The sequence below is a fragment of the Xyrauchen texanus genome, chromosome 45 (genome assembly GCF_025860055.1).
Source record: "Xyrauchen texanus isolate HMW12.3.18 chromosome 45, RBS_HiC_50CHRs, whole genome shotgun sequence".
In the NCBI taxonomy this organism is placed as follows: domain Eukaryota; kingdom Metazoa; phylum Chordata; class Actinopteri; order Cypriniformes; family Catostomidae; genus Xyrauchen; species Xyrauchen texanus.
This window is the reverse complement of record NC_068320.1, coordinates 2,429,842-2,445,245: the sequence shown is the minus strand read 5'-3', so window position 1 is coordinate 2,445,245 and position 15,404 is coordinate 2,429,842. Positions and strand designations below refer to the sequence as shown.

The 15,404-nt window shown below is 42.4% G+C and overlaps 1 long non-coding RNA gene across 1 annotated transcript; it reads left to right on the top strand.

Annotated features, from left to right (window-relative positions):
- Positions 1–11,747: 11,747 nt before the first annotated feature.
- Positions 11,748–12,433, top strand: LOC127637293 (uncharacterized). Its single transcript, XR_007969705.1, has 3 exons — positions 11,748–12,128; positions 12,213–12,283; positions 12,372–12,433. It is a non-coding gene; the product is annotated as an uncharacterized LOC127637293 (long non-coding RNA).
- Positions 12,434–15,404: the final 2,971 nt, after the last annotated feature.

Sequence of the window (15,404 nt, the reverse complement as noted above, 5' to 3'; positions counted from 1 at the left end):
GCCGACCCAATCCACTGTGGGTACTCAAATCTACCCTGTACTGGAGAAACATAGAGAGAAAAGAGGCCTGGCTAGGCTCGGCCCGTTCCCAGGTTGGCAAGCGTCGCCTTGTTCCCCTCTTTAGGGTAACCAGAAGTCCTACGACTTTTATGGGGCATTGGGGAATGGTACGTGCAGTCTGACACAGCTGGTCGCCTTTGCACTTAAAGCACCTGCCCGCTGCTCCTGTGTCAGCAGTACACGGCTTAGCGCATGGCGTGATTTAAATTGGACCCATAGTGTCGCTTCTTCGACACAACGTCGAAGTGAGTGACAGACGGGGAACGTCTAGGTTACGTATGTAACCTCCGTTCCCTGATGGAGGGAACGAGACGTTGTGTCCTCCCAGCCACGTCGCTGAGCCGAGCCACTGTAGTGGCCGGACTATTTCCGGCTCCTCAGAAAAATCCTGAATGAACTCCGCTTTTATATCCGTATGTCCGGGGGCGGGGTATGCAAATACTGTCTGCCAACTTCTCATTGGCCTTTTTTCATAGATCAGAGGTATAGTCGGCGCTCAAGAGAAACCCCTAGTGTCGCGTCATCAGGGAACGGAGGTTACATACGTAACCTAGACATTTTTATTTGATAAGAAGACGTGCATAAACTACAATGGAAACACATTTACTGTACCAAATGTATTCCTATAAAATGTATATAGGAATTAGTGACAGGCATTCCGGGTCTTTTCAGTGAGCTGGCTCGTTCGGCTCAACTTACCAATGGCTCTTTAAAAAAATATATGTTCCCCGTCTGTCACTCAGTCGACGTTGTGTCGCTGAGTTGACACTAGGGGTCGCTCCTGCAGAGCACGGCCATCTCTGATTTTGAGAAAAGGCCAATGAGAATTGGCGTGTGGAATTTGCATGCCACTCCCCCGGACATACGGGTATAAAAGGAGTGACGCTGCAAATACACATCAGATATCTTCTTCGGAGCCGAGAGAGCAGTCATAGAGCTGAATTCCTCTGCTGTTCCAGTCATCTCTGCAAGCTGTTGGCTTTACGGCGCTTTCCAGCGGTCCTCCCCCTCGCATACTACGTTGTGCTGAGCATACACCCCTGGGCGCTTCAGCAGCTGATAAAAGAGTTACGGAGTGAATAACTTCGTTTATATATACATTTATACTCGTATACATATATATATATATATATATATATATATATATATATATATATATATAAAAATTAAAAATAAAAACCATTAAAAGAGTGGCACAAACGGTGAAGGGTCTTTTTCAAGATGTCTTTCCGTTTGTGTGTTTCCTGGTTGCGGTCGTTCTCTCTCCCCGTCTGATGGCCACGATCGCTGCCTCTTGTGCCTGGGTGCTACCCACGCAGAGTCAGCATTCGTGGATGGTTCATGCTCTCACTGCGAGAGCATGCCCATGGCTACGCTGCGGTCGCGCCTCGCACTCGTAAGAGCGTGGGGCACCCCAGCTGCTCCCCGACTCGGTCCTTCTACCTACGGGTATGAGGCGGTGTCGGCTAGCGCTGGGGCGATATGGGGACCTCAGTGGGAGCCTCTCCGCCGGGTACAACCCCACGGACCTCCCACTCCCCGCCACGCTCGTATGCTCCAACCGAGCGCTGATCACGTTCGGAACGCCTGACGACGATGAGATTTCGATCGCGGCATCGGAGAGCGGGTTTGTCATGTCTGACGCTGAAGACTCGGCTGAGCTCCCACCCTCGGGTGACAGCCATGCTTGCCCGGGCAGCCACGAGTGTCGGGCTGGAGTGGAACCCTCCGCCCCCCCCGAACCCTCGCAGGTCGACGATTGGTTCCTGGGGCCGGAGCTCCGCTTACGGCCACGCTCCGCCCCCGTTCCTTTCTTCCCGGAGGTGCATGAGGAGCTTACGCGCTTGTGGCGCGCGCATTTCACTGTCCGCACACGAGCGGTAAGCTCCTCCGCTCTCACTACCCTCGACGGCGGGGTGGCAAGGGGCTACACGGCGATTCCCCAGGTGGACCAAGCGGTCGCGGTGCACTTATGCCTCCGCCTTACATGCCATGGCACTTCTGCAGGTGCACCAATCCAAGGCACTTAGAGAACTACACAAGGGTAGTCCTGACCCAGGTCTAATGCAGGAGCTGCGTTCGGCGACCGACTTCGCCCTCCGGGCAACGAAGGCTCTCGGGCAGGTGAAACTGCACTTCGGGAGCTGGTGAGCAGACCACTCCCTCCTCCGCCGGAGGGGCGGGTGGAGAATCCTTATTTCCTATTGAAATTTATTCGCCGCACGCCCAACGGGCTGCGGTACCCACATTTTCGGAAAAAAAGAGCAGTTTCCTCAGCCCCCGGGACGGGCCCGCGACTGCATTGGCACATCAACTGCCTCGAGTTGCTGGCAGTACTACTTGCCCTGAGGAGGCTTTTGCCATTGATCCGGGGCAAGCACGTGTTGCTCCGGACGGACAACACAGCCGCGGCGGCGTATATATACCGCCAAGGCGGTCTACGCTCTCGCCGCTTGTCACAACTTGCCTGCCGTCTCCTCCTTTGGAGTCAGCACCGACTCAAGTCGCTGCGGGCCACTCACATCCCAGCACAGTGGACGCGCTGTCGCGGCAGGTTACATCCAGGGGAGAGTGGAGGCTCCACCCCCAGGTGGTTCAGCTGATCTGGATTCGATTCGGCCAAGCGCAGGTAAACCTGTTCGCTTCCCCGGAATCCTCCCATTGCCCACTCTGGTACTCTCTGGCCGAGGCCCCCCTCGGCACAGATGCCCTGGCACACAGCTGGCCCCCGGGGCTTCGCAAGTATGCATTTCCCCCAGTGAGCCTACTTGCACAGACGTTGTGCAAAGTCAGGGAGGACAGGGAGCAGGTCCTCTTAGTGGCCCCTTATTGGCCCTCCCGGATTTGGTTCTCGGACCTCACGCTCCTCGCGACAGCCCCCCCCCTGGCGAATTCCCCTGAGGAAGGACCTTCTTTCTCAGGGTCAGGGCACCATCTGGCACCTGCGACCAGACCTCTGGGATCTCCATGTCTGGCCCTTGGACGGGACGCGGTAGACTTAGGTGGCCTACCACCCGCGGTGGTAGACACGATCACTCTTTAGGCGTCTTTACGGCCTGAAGTGGCATCTGTTTGCTCTTCCCGTGGTGAAGACCCCCAGAGATGCACAGTTGGATCAGTGCTTTCCTTTCTGCAGGAAAGGTTGGAGGGACGGCTGTCCCCCTCCACCTTGAAGGTGTATGTAGCCGCTATATCGGCACATCACGATGCAGTGGAAGGTAAGTATTTAGGGAAGCACAATTTGATCATCAGGTTCCTGAGGGGCGCGAGGAGGTTAAACCCCCCCAGGCCACGCCTCGTTCCCTCGTGGGACCTCTCCGTGGTCCTTCGGGGCCTTCGGGGAGCTCCCTTCGAGCCCCTTGAGTCAGCTGAGCTAAAGGCGCTCTCTCTGAAGACCGCCCTCCTGACGGCGCTCACCTCCATCAAGAGGGTAGGGGACCTGCAGGCGTTCTCTGTTAGCGAACTGTGCTGAGTTCGGTCCGGCTTACTCTCACGTCATCCTGAGACCACGACCGGGCTATGTGCCCAAGGTTACCACGACCCCCTTTAGGGATCAAGTGGTGAACCTGCAAGCGCTGCCCCCTGGAGGAGGCAGACCCAACCTTTACGTTGCTGTGTCCGGTGCGTGCTCTTCGCATCTGATGGAGGGAACAAGGCGTTGTGTTCCCCCTAGCCACAATACTGAACCATCCGCTGAAAGCGCCGGGTCTTTGGCTCGGCTCCTCAGTGCGATACCTGATGTGTATTTGCAGCGTCACTCCTTTTATACCCGTATGTCCGGGGGAGTGGCATGCAAATTCCACACGCCAATTCTCATTGGCCTTTTCTCAAAATCAGAGATGGCCTTGCTCCGCAGGAGCGACCCCTAGTGTCAACTCAGCGACACAACGTCTCGTTCCCTCCATCAGGGAACGGAGGTTACATCAGTAACCGAGACATTTTGTATTTTTTCAAATCAAACAGTTTACAATAGTTTGACTATAATTGGTGTTACAACAATTCTAATTAAAAAATTGTATGAAATCATACTCTACTTTAACCACAATGTTTTTAAAAATGCATTGGTTTGTTATGAAAAAGAATGCTATTAATAATTGGCATTTAAAGTATAACTTTTTATTGTATATAAACAAAGTGCATATAAATCTAACCATTCCAAACGAATACAATCTGAACAGCATAATAGAATATTGCACCATATCAAAGAAAAACAAATGTAAATTTGCAAAACTGCAGCATCCCACAAATTTAAATAAATATAAAAGAAGGGTGCTATTTCACATGTGCATTTAAAGTATAACCTTTTAATGTATATAAACAAAGTATATATAAATGTAACAATTCAAAACGAATACAATCATAATACGTTGGCTCCTCCCTCCCTCACGCATCTTTGGTTCATTGGTTGACACTGCGTGTCTGATTGTAGTCTGAGCAGACAGTCAGAACGAATGTGTGCGCTTTAGCATTTAGCTTTAGACTTTCAACAAGCCACGTAAATACATAATACCATCAATATCATGACAAATTATCTTAAATGTTGTTCTGGGCCTCGCTTCCCGCATCATAAGCCTAATTAGATTGTAGAATCCATCTTATGATTTATCTTAGATTTGCAGCCCATTTCCCAAAAGCATCATAACTTAAGTGGTACTTAAAAATGCATGTAGATTAACGAGTGCTCTGAAATAATCGTACAGTGCTTAGAGCATCGTAAGGAAAGACTTATGCAGACACTTGCGGGACAATCGCAAAATTACACCAAATACAATTTAAATACCTATAACTACGCTTTATGCTCATTTAATATCAGTAGGCCCTACACATAATTTTTTTTTAACTGATAAGGCTAATAACAACAATAACGATAAATACAACTGCAAGCAGCAATTGTTGGGGTTCAAGCCTTTTAAGATCTTTCAAAGTAGGCCCTATGCAAAAAATGTATGTATTTGTACTTTGTATTTTGCTGAATTTGCTAACTGGTGTTAAATATGATTCTGGTGTCTTGTGATCAATGATCCTGAAACAATATAAAGTCAGAAAAAAATTGTGCGGACAATCCAGTCTTTCAATCTCCCAACGTTCACCTACAAGAGCTGGCTCTTAGAGCAGAATCATTCGTGAACGACCCATCACTAATAGGAATATACAAATAAATAAAAAACATAAAAAGTCATGAGACTTTCAACAAGCCACGTAAATACATAATACCATCAATATCATCACAAATTATCTTAAATGTTGTTCTGGGCCTCGCTTCCCGCATCATAAGCCTAATTAGATTGTAGAATCCATCTTATGATTTATCTTAGATTTGCAGCCCATTTCCCAAAAGCATCGTAACTTAAGTGGTACTTAAAAATGCATGTAGATTAACGAGTGCTCTGAAATAATCGTACTTTGTATTTTGCTGAATTTGCTAACTGGTGTTAAATATGATTCTGATGTCTTGTGATCAATGATCCTGAAACAATATAAAGTCAGAAAAAAATTGCGCGGACAATCCAGTCTTTCAATCTCAAACTCAGCCTACGATTCAATTGTCTGTGTACAGTATGTGTGTGTAAGCATGAGTGGGTTTGGGCCACATCTACATACTGTTAGCCATTCAAAACAGACTGAATGCCATAAGTGTATTTTTTAATTAAATGAATATACTATATTTGTTTTCAATAATGTTTATTTAAAAAATATTAGAAAAACACATTTGATATTATTTTTCAATTAATGCTGTATTTCAGTAAAAAAAAAAAAAAAATCCAATGAATGGAGGCAGATTAGTGCCATCTGGTGGAAATAAAAACATATGTATGGCCACTAGACGCCAGTAAAACTTAATATAAATATAAACAGATTTGTGCAAACCTTGCTGATTAAAGTGTTTTCAGGCAGAGTCATTTTTCTTTTATTAGGTTGGATGTATATTTGGGCATTATCAAACTACTTTTTAAGTTTATTTTTCTATGTATGTTAAATTATTGTTTTTAAGCATCCATTTTTGGATTATTATTACAGTCAACACAGCATGAACACAGAGAAAGACATAATAACATAATAATCACACAATATAACTCAAACATTCATTTTCAATAAAAATTAAATTAAAAAAAAAGAAAAGGAATGCTTAATCAGAGGTAAAACTGCCTGATCTCAAACTCTTAGTTGCGTCTTCAGACTCAACTAACTGGTAAACAGTCTCAGACTCAGCCTATGATTTCACTGTTTGTATACAGTATGTGTGTGTATAAGTGTGTGTGGGTGTACACTCCTAATGTTTTTGAGTTTAACCCCTTCATTGATGTGTGCTTTGTTCCTGTATTGTGACTGAATTTGCCTCCTTCAAAAAGCATACACATTTTCAACTTAATTGATAATACAGTTGCAGATTTAAGAGTTTTTTTAGTTATAGCATCCCCTATAGGCAAATATTTTTCATAATTTTGTATGCAGACTCAAAATGTCCTGTTGTCTATGTTTTTCAAGTTTTGTAACATTTGACCTTTTCGTTTGGTAGATATTGGTCAATACGTACAACATGGACGACGCCTGACAATTTGTTGGCTTATATCTTCGTAATGCTTTGACAAATCAAAATTCCTTTGATAGATTATTGTCAAGAGGTTTCATAGTAGACACACGGCAATTTTAGTGTGAATTGGACATACGCCGTAGGAGGAGTTTGAAAAAGTAGGTTTTTCGAATTATGCAAATCAGCACGAACATTTTCATGACGGAAATGAAATATGAGATATACGTTTTGTTCGACTTGAGCCAAGAAATCCACTTGAGACAAACAATTTAGGAGTTATGGGCCAAAACGTAAACATGATCACTATAGCGCCACCTTGAGGCAAATCGAGAAGATACTTTGATATACTGTAGTACTCTGGGGGACAACCTTCCCTCAAAGTGTCAGCTCTCTACGACTTTCATCTAGACAACGCACAGTTGTGTGTGTACGACTTTGACAGAACATCTCGTTCTGTTAAGTTATTCAACAGGGGTGATGCAATGGATGAAGACCGTTGTTTGTATTTCACAGAAAAGGACTGGGATGTATTTTACAATCGTGTTTGGAGGGACCTGAATGATTCTGGAGATGCCCCATTATTCGTTGCAGAGGAGTTTGCTTCAACATCATCATTTCCAAGAGACCGTGTGTTTGGTAACCACACTATCAAGAGGGTGGATGACCATGTCTACATACTTACCAGCGAGGACAAACTGGGTCTCAGTGACAGAGTGTGTCCTTCCCCAGAGACAGAGCACAATGAATGTTTCCACATTAAGTTTTTGTTTTTTCAAAGATAGACAAACTGTTTAAATGGAGTGATGCATATGACCGATACAATATAATTAAGGTCAGGCTGTTTGAACCCGAAACGTGTGGGAGAGTTCATAGGAGTGACCGTGTAACACTGCCCACCTTCTATAGACCTTAAAAAGCTGGTGGTGTCCGACCGCATTTCAAACCAACATTCAAACCAACATGTCTCAAGACTTTACTACAGACCTTCCTGGGCCCGTCGCAACGCCCGATGACACGGCTACTTCAAGCAAGGGGTGACCCCCCCCTGTAGGGACTTCTGACATCGGCCATTGGCTCGACAAGTTTTGCATGGAGCTTGGCTACAGCAATCTGACGTTCATTTCATCCCAAGGATCAGGATGCCCACTTCCGGATGCAGCGACTCTTAAGGGAGATGACGACATGGATGGCATTATTGGTGTGAAGGGGTTCAATTTCATAAAAGCAGTCATTGTGGTCATTCTGGATTATCTCCTCAACATAAAGTTAGAAGAGTTGTGCTACGGTTGTGAAGTGGATCACCCCAGTCAGATCCAGCACACGTGTTTGTTTGATCCTGACAAGTATTTCTTTTACACACATTTTGAAGAAATTTCCAGTAAACTGTTTAAACCTGTGTTAAATCAAGTCATCGGCCAGGCTTTAAAACCATTTGGGTTGACACCGCATCCTCAGAGAATCCATGGAGTTGTCGAAGGTGTTGTGTGAACTAAGAGAGGAGCCGCACATTCTACAGAGTCTGCGTGAAATCCGTGAGAAACTGGTGAATGATAGCTGTGAACAGGCTGTCTATGATGCTGTGGACGTGTGGAAAGGCTGTTTGGCTGGATCCTTATTTTGACGCTAACAATGGGTAAATGCTGCTGAGCTACTGGCCTGATTACATTTATTCTGAGACATCGACTTCAATGTGAAATAACCAATATGCTGTATAAGATCATTAATGACAAGTGTTCTGGACAAAACAAGATTGTAAATGAACCCTATATTAACAAATGGCTGATTTGTCTAAAAAAACACATGGACATAGTCGGAGGTCTATCAAACAACTGGACTGAAATGATACAACTCTATGCCTGCCAGAATGATTCGCCCTGTGTGTTGCTTAAAACCATTCTAAATTCATTGTTTGAATGCGATAATATCTGTGAAATAGCCGATATAATATGCTTATGTACATATGTAACGGACATGTGTGTGATGTTATTGTCAAGAAACGATCAGAGTGATAGGCATGTCTTTGAAAATGTTGATACTCTGGTTAATTGCCTGATTGACAAAAATGCTGATACATGTGTTAATTTCCTACAATATCTTGACATTGGTTGATGTTGGTGTTTCTATTTTAACTATTTAAGCATGCATTGTGCTGTGTGATTACCCCTGATTTAAAATAAAAGGATGCTTTTATAGAATCACTGTTTCATTATTTAGGTGGTGTCTGATCTGATAACATGACCAAGCAATTGCATAAGGTGTACTACACACCATCAAACCCCCGGCTCTTTAGGGGGTGTGAGTAGATTAAAACGTGGTGTATTAGAGGAAAGTGGTGATTTGCTAAGTGATAAAGAAGGTTCAAACTGGCTAGACAGTCAAGATGCGTATAAGCTCCACAGACCACTACGCCATCATTTTAAAAGGAATAGGGTCATTGTTTATGGTATTGATACACAGTTTCAAATGGACCTGTAGATATGTCAATATATTCTATGGAAAATTACAATACTACATTTCTGCTTACATGTATAGACGTGTTTAGCAAATATGCATGGACTACGTTGTATAAAGAACAAACAACAAGACTGGAATGGCGGTGGCCAATGCATTTAATTCAAAACTACAAGAGGGTAGAGTTCCTCAGAAAATTCAGACTGACAAGGAAAAGGAATTTTTAACAAGCATTTCCAACAACTAACTAAAAAACACAACATTTACCATTTCAGCACGGGGGGTGAATTGAAGGCAAGCGTTATTGAACGCTTTAATAGAACGTTAAAAGGATGGATGTGGCGGTATTTAAGAGCTGTAAATTCTAAACGCTACATCAGTGTTTTACAAGACATTATTCAAGGATAGGCTACATCACAGAAGTATTAAAACGAGACCTGTAGATGTCAACAAAGAAAATGAACCGTTCGTCTATGACAATTTGTATGGTAATGTGTGTAAATCTGGATCAGCTAAGAGATCTGTTAAAACTATAAACCATGGCACTGCTACACACCATGTCCGAAGAGTGTAGCCTATTAAATATGAACTGGATCTGTTTACAGTACCGATGACTCAGACGGCTATTGAAAAAAACACATTGAAATCCCTCCTCTATCTGCAATATCGGACAGCGCACCATTTGAGTTTTTCATAGCGGGGAATGGTGAAGATTATATAGATTTGAATAATACACTACTTTACATGCGTGTTAAAATCACAAATCCGGACGGTTGAAATATCAGAGATGGGAAACACTATTTTTTCACAGGTTGATGTATCACTTGGTGATAGGTTATGTAACCCTGGTGATTTTCCCCTAAAAGTTAAGCTGTAGTATTTAAGACCTTTTCTAATAATGTTTCTTGGGTACTACGTTTATATTTCTTTACGATGTGTAAATGGGATCTGCGCCTTTAAGAGCATCGTTCTGTGGTACAGTTTGGTTGTAATGTAGCCTACATGTGCAAAACGTGGGTTTTACAAACAGTTAGGGTTTGTCCTTTATTCATTGGAGCATCATTTGCTAAGCCCGCCTGATACCTATGTAATGTATGTATGATTGGGTCTTGGAAGTTGGAAAGGGAAAAAAAGAGAGGAGAAAGGAGAGAGGATGGATGGATGAAGGTGTGTGTCGAAACGCGCCGTGCTGAATGTGTGACAGAATAGTGATTAATCCGACCACGGTTGGTTGATTTTATTTCTGATTAAAGAAAAGTCTTTAAACAGTTTATTCAGCAGAGATTTTGTTTTAGCAAGGGTTCGCTGGCTGTAAGCAGAAAGCTGAGCTATCTTTTAGTTTGTATACACTTGTGTGAGTTCCAGACGAGTTAGTGTTAACTACAAACGCAATAGTGACTGAGCATCTAAATAATAAAGCTGACTTTATCAACGTGAATTACGGTGATAAGGAGGAGCTGCACGACTTCACTGCACATCCAGGTAGCGCCCTAAATCGCCGAGGGGTTCAGGGTTCCCCTGGCAACGAGGGATCGTAAAGAGTCCAGGACGCGCATATCAGGGACGAACTGAGTGATTAGAGTTTCCTAACACGGGAGGACGCATTACTACGGATTGAAGGTATCCCATTTCATGTTTATTTGGCTCTTCGGAGTGAAGCGGCCAATTATCTCTTTATTTTGTGGCCACAACGCACGCGAGCAACGATACAGGCCTGCAACGAGGAGATATATCCAGCTGCAGACAGTTTTGCCAACTATTTTCAATGGAAAGTAGCTAAAGCCTGCTCGAAAAGTAGCTAAATGTCGCCAGATGACGTCATGCGTCATTAGCATATTAATGACGTCATCGCGTCGTATTTGCATTCTGCCTAATTTGTCGGTACTGTAGCCTACTTCAGTTTATAATAACGGTTATCTCCCCTAAACCATGCTCATACTGTTTTTATATAAGTATATAGCCGAAAAACGGTCAAATTAAATGTTTTGAATTAAAACAAAGGAGAAGGCAGCTGATATGTGATCACTGATTGGTTCCTGCTAACACAGCGTGCACATGCGCAGCTCATTCATGTCTATGTCCGCTGGCGTGCAGTCAACGGAATGTGCTGCTCCTCTCAGCCGCTCACTGAACAGAGCAGACGCAGCGGGGAAGTAAGACCTCACGCTTGCAGTACTGGCGATATTTGGAATTTGGAAAGTTGCTAAGGTTTGTCCAAAAAGTCGCTAGATTTGTCGCTAGTCGCTTTTTTTGAAAAAATGTCGCTAAAGGGGTCTGAAAAGTCGCTAAAAATAGCGACAAAGTCGCTAAGTTGGCAACAATGGCTGCAGACCCGCAGCACCACCAGTTTCAAAACCCCAGCGCCAGAACCTGAAGTGAGGGGCGGAGTTATTGACGAGACAAGCATGGCGGAGAGCATGGTGAGTTGTGTAACGTTGTCTAACGTTTTTGACATCATGTGGTGAAAAATTATTGCATATATTAAGTTCAGCGTTTATCTGCTAAATATTTAATTTGTGCATAACTTTATCATCTTATTGAAGCTTGAAGATGATAAAGTTATGCACAAATTAAATATTTAGCAGATAAACGCTGAACTTAATATATGCAATAATTTTTCACCACATGATGTCAAAAACGTTAGACAACGTTACACAACTCACCATGCTCTCCGCCATGCTTGTCTCATTGTTGTCATACTTTATTGTATTAAAAAAAAAATTCTACGGATGGTTCGATACATTTTTGCGTGTTGTAAATGGTCCTTGCGGTGATAAAGAAGTCTGCTAAAGTTGGGACTGCAGAAGTGTCAAACCCTTAATAAACTCATGCTTTGATATCCCCCAACAGATTGGTGGCTGTGAAGACTGTGAAGTCTTCATGTTGATGTTGAGACATTGTTTTGATATAATTAAACCAATGATTGGTGTGGTGGTGTTTTTATTTTAATTTTTTAAAGTTGTTAAATATGGAACAAGGAAGGATTTTTTTAATTTGACGTTTACAGAGATAATGTTCCTTAATTTTTGCTGTTTTCCAGTATGCTCTACATCTTGTCTTGGGAGCACCCTTTGATTTTACATCTGTAAGTAATTACCAGTTCAAGTAATTGACCTTCATGATGTTGTAGCAGTTGAAATATCAAGATTTCTCTATTTTTGTCTTCCAGTGCGACTTTCCAAACATACAGAGATTGTGGGCTCTTATTCTTCTGGAGAACTTTGGGGTTTTCTCTGCAAGGTAGATACTGGACATTTACTCCAGCCCACCGTTACTTTTGCACCCTCTTCTGATCAATTTTAAATTAACCAAGATATATATATTCCAGTGCAGAAACCCTACAAGAGTCCCTTCCATGTGAAGAACAAGCTACGCTTAGCAGCAGTGAGGTGTGTATATATATATATATATATATATATATATATATATATATATATATATATATGTATATATAATCTCTTAACATATAATACATTTATATGTCACATTTATAAAGTCACATTTTCCTTTAATATTCTGTAATGAAGGAGCTCCCAATAATCCGGCACGTGAAAGAAGCTGTGAAATGGCTCCATTCCAACAGCCATCTGCTCAGGGGTCCAGTGGAAGAGCCTCTTTTCATTCGAATGAATGAAGACGACAAGGAAAAGGCCCGCAACAATCTCCTGGAACAGTCAGAAGCTACCAAAGAGCCCTTTCTATTTCATTTTGTGTTCAGGGATGACATGGAGTTATTTTTGCAAGAATGTAAGGACAAAATGGGCCTGAGAGTGAATTCCTCATTTGATACATTTGAAGTTTAATTTATACAGGATTGTCATGATAAAATGGGCCTAGGGGTGAATTGGTCATTTGTTGTATATATTTTTATTGTTTATTTTAAAATGATGCTGAATTTTTAGTTTTTTGACATGTTTTATTTTACATAAAGAAAAATGCATGCTGCACATGTTCTTGTGAAATAAAGCATATTTTATATAAAATGCCCATAAGTTTCAAGCATTATTTTTCACCATCATGATCAGGAAGTAACGCTCATAATACAATGAAACGGATAACTATATACAATTATATTACACAAGATCAATGTTTTAAAATGCTTATTGTACGGTACCTTAATGTATCATTATAACATACGTATAAAGTATGATGTTTCGTTTGTAATAAAAGCAAACTACGCTCCAAAACGTTAGGCGGCGCTACTCGGTTTAGAACGTAAGCTCCGCCCCTCACTTCAGGTTCTGGCGCTGGGGTTCTGAAACTGGTGGTGCTGCGGGTCTGCAGCTGGATACTATTGGCAATGAGGGGTGAGCGTGTGTGTGTGGGCCCACGTCAGTTAATGTGTTTATATGTTCATTTATAACTGCATTTTCCTAAGAAGCGTTCGATTTATTGTTATCAATTTTCTGTAAAGGGCAGTTCATATACATGTAAATAGATTTGATGGTGCATTTAAAAAAGTGTTAAAACTATATTGAGAGGCATTTTATTTATCATTGGTTGAAAAAAGTTATACTTAATTGTTAATATTCATATTCATCTGTGGGTTGTCATACCATTCTAAAAGTACATTAATCATAGAGATTGTGTATTTCTAAAATATTCCAACTACCGTAATTTCCGGACTATTAAGCGCACCTGAATATAAGCCGCACCCGCTGATTTTTAAATAAAATATTATTTTGAACATAAATAAGCTGCACCTGTCTATAAGCCGGTGCCTACCGGTACATTGAAGCGCCCGTCCGGGAGAGAAAAGCGGTAAGGGCGCTTACACCTGAGCTAAATTATGTCTAACACCGGTGTCTAATTTCAGTAAGCATGGGGAGAGCGGCATAAAAAGGCAGCAGCCACAGAGCTGAGAGAGTGACACACGTCAGTCTAGTGTTGGCGCATAGAAGAATTGAGAAACTTTATAAAATTGATTGTAAACATTGCTGTGGCCATTAAAAGCCTTACCTGGAACGTCAAGTGCCCTGCTGAAAACTGTCACACTGGTGCCCGCGTGACAGTTTTCCCAAGAAGGACACGTGAAGCAGGGCACTTGAAATTAGACACCGGTGTTAGACATAATTTAGCGAAGGTGTAAGCGCCCTTACAGCTTTTCTCTCCCGGACGGGTGCTTGACCACGCCCCCGCTGCCACACACGGCTTGTAATAAAACATTTGCAGTAAACAGTAGCCTACCAAGAAAGTCATTGGTCACTATCTTCCTCGTCCTGTGCACTGAAACCACTGAAGTCATCCCTTCGGTGTCGGAGTTGAATAGCCTCAGATTTAGTTGTCTTTTTGCACTGAGTCAATTCCTCACGCTGCTGTTTCCAACGTCTTATCATCGACTCATTAAGACCAAGCTCCCGTGCAGCAGCTCTATTTCCTTTTCCTTCAACTTGAAAGCAGCATCATATGCGTTTCTCCATGTCTTTGCCATGGTGAGGGTGACAAAATTACTACCGTAATCAGAATGATGGGAAGTTTGAGCGCGCTCGATTTAATCTAAACAGTAAACAAAAAAAGTTGTTTTGACCTTAACCCGTTCGGCAATTTCATTGGTCTAATGAAAGCTTCACGCCGCCAAAAAACTGAGCACGTCACAGAATGTTTTTTTAACATTTTTTTTATACAATTTGAAAGCGGGAAAAATCCATATATTAGCCGCGTCATTGTATAAGCCGCGAGGTTCAAAGCGTGGGAAAAAGTTGCAGCTTATAGTCCGGAAATTACGGTACACTTCTGTGACATCACTCTAGAATAGACAGTTAATTAAGTTGGCTTGTAAGAGCCAACTTACTGAAATCCTATTTAAACTTATTATTAGTGGTGCTTGCAAAGCATCACTATTGTAATCTCACATACTTATTTTTCTTTTTCTTATTATTATTTTTAGTGGTGCTTGCAAAGCATCACTATTGTAATCTCACATACTTATTAGTGGTGCTTGCAAAGCATCACTATTGTAATCTCAAATACTTATTATTAGTGGTGCTTGCAAAGCATCACTATTGTAATCTCACATACTTATTATTAGTGGTGCTTGCAAAGCATCACTATTGTAATCTCACATACTTATTATTATACTTTTTATTTTTAGTGGTGCTTGCAAAGCATCACTATTGTAATCTCACATACTTATTATTAGTGGTGCTTGCAAAGCATCACTATTGTAATCTCACATACTTATTTTTATTTTTCTTCTTTTTATTATTATTCTATCTCCGTACAAAACTTCGGCACCTAACTCGTCCCGCACCGTTTGGCGTAGACCCACAAATGAGGTGTCAAATCGAACGGCCTATTGAGGACACGTGTGCTATGACTTTTATAAGCGATCGGAGTGCGGTATTTGCCCCAGGGGCAAAAA